Genomic DNA, 1,853 nt, shown 5'->3' with positions numbered 1-1,853 from the left:
TCCACAGTCCCTTCCGACGGGAGTGGCTCATCTTCTGGCACTTTATTGGAAAATGTCCTGCTGCCATTTATAGGTCTTCATTGGCTAATTCTTCAGAAATTGATAGCTGAATCCTCAAATGTAGTCTGCTTTAGACTGGAAGCTCCAATGAAACCAATTCACCAAGGGTGAACCTACTTGAACATGGAATACAGAGGCAAAGCTTCCAGCAGCACAGCGACGTGAAAGCCACTATAGTCTGACAGACTCACAGATGAATGAAGGAAGTCATAAGCAGTGGCAAAAGAATTGAGAACACAGCTAATGATCTGTGATAACTTCTCCCAGAACTGTAAAATTATTTTTCTGCAGCATTGCTTTTAAAGTGAAATCAGTCAGACCGTAGAAAATATTCTTGACCCTTTGTGAAACCAAGTATTATACCATTTCCAATTCTGCATTTAGTTAAAGGAACACAACGCCTACCTTTCTCTACTTTTGTTTATTTACAACTTTCAGCTGATATTGAACCTCTGCTAACCATGAAACAAGAAAGTGGCACGGATGTGACAGAGTTCATCCTCCTGGGATTTGCTGGTCAAAACAAATTTTGGCATATCCATGTCATAGCCTTTCTAGCGAGCTGTGTGATTTCTCTCATGGGCAATACTGGGATGATCCTTCTCATAGAGATTGACTCTGGCCTTCACACCCCTATGGACTTCTTTCTACAGTACTTGGATTTGTTGACCTCTATTATATCTCTGCTATCACTCCCAAGATGCTGCAAACGTCATAAGGACAACTACTCCATCTCACTCGTAAGATGTCTAGTACAATTGCTTGTCAGCGGCACTTTTGAAACGAGTGATTGCTACATCTGGTTGCTATGGCGGTAGAGTGCTATGTGACCACCTGTAACCTACTCTGTTATCCAATTGTCATGCCACAGAGTTTCTGTATTCCATGGCTACTTGGTTCATATTTCGTGGGTTTCCTAAATGACTCTAAACACAAGGTGTACCTTCTCATTGAATTACAAATCCAATGCAATTGACCCCTTTTCCTATAATGAACCCCAATGCTTGCTCTCTCCTGCATGAATGTTCATCTCAGCATCTGCTGCGGGGAGCCTTTGTGGGTTTATCCTGGTGTTCACTGTGTTGGTTTCATCTTTTCCGACATAGATCTTCATCTTCCACAGCTGGGAGGGAAAAGGCCTTCTCCACTTGGGTCTCCCACCTGACAGCTGTCACTCTATTCTTGGGACGCTACTTTTTTTTGAAGTGCTACTTTCTTTTTTTTAATTTTTGTTAATTATGGGCTCATAAAACTCTTATCACAATCCATACATATACATACATCAATTGTATTAAGCACATCTGTATTCTTTGGCCTAATCATTTTCAAAGCATTTGCTCTCCACTTAAGCCCTTTACATCAGGTCCTCTTTTCCCCTCCCTCCTGGCTCCCCCCTCCCTCATGAGCCCTTGATAATTTACAAATTATTATTTTGTCATATCTTGCCCTATCCAGTGTCTCCCTAAACCCCCTTTTCTGTTGTCTGTCCCCCAGGGAGGAGGTCACATGTAGATCTTTGTAATCGGTTCCCCCTTCCAACCCACTCACCCTCTACTCTCCCAGTATCGCCCCTCACACCCCTGGTCCTGAAGGTATCATCCACCCTGGATCCCCTGTGCCTCCAGCTCCTGTATGTACCAGTGTACAACCTCTGCTCTATCCAGACTTCCAAGGTAGAATTCAGATCATGGTAGTTGGGGAGGAGAAAGCATTTAGGAACTGGAGGAAAGCTGTATTCTTCAGTGACAATAAGTTGAAGCAAAAAGCAGCGTCTGTATTTTGATTCCCCATGA

General features: G+C 43.1%; 1 pseudogene; it reads left to right on the top strand.

Annotated features, from left to right (window-relative positions):
- The first annotated feature begins 521 nt into the window (after positions 1-521).
- Positions 522-1,296, top strand: LOC142445668 (olfactory receptor 5AK3-like; annotated as a pseudogene).
- Positions 1,297-1,853: the final 557 nt, after the last annotated feature.

This window comes from Tenrec ecaudatus, chromosome 4 (assembly GCF_050624435.1).
Source record: "Tenrec ecaudatus isolate mTenEca1 chromosome 4, mTenEca1.hap1, whole genome shotgun sequence".
NCBI classification, from domain to species: Eukaryota; Metazoa; Chordata; class Mammalia; order Afrosoricida; family Tenrecidae; genus Tenrec; species Tenrec ecaudatus.
This window is presented reverse-complemented; position numbering and strand designations above follow the sequence as displayed.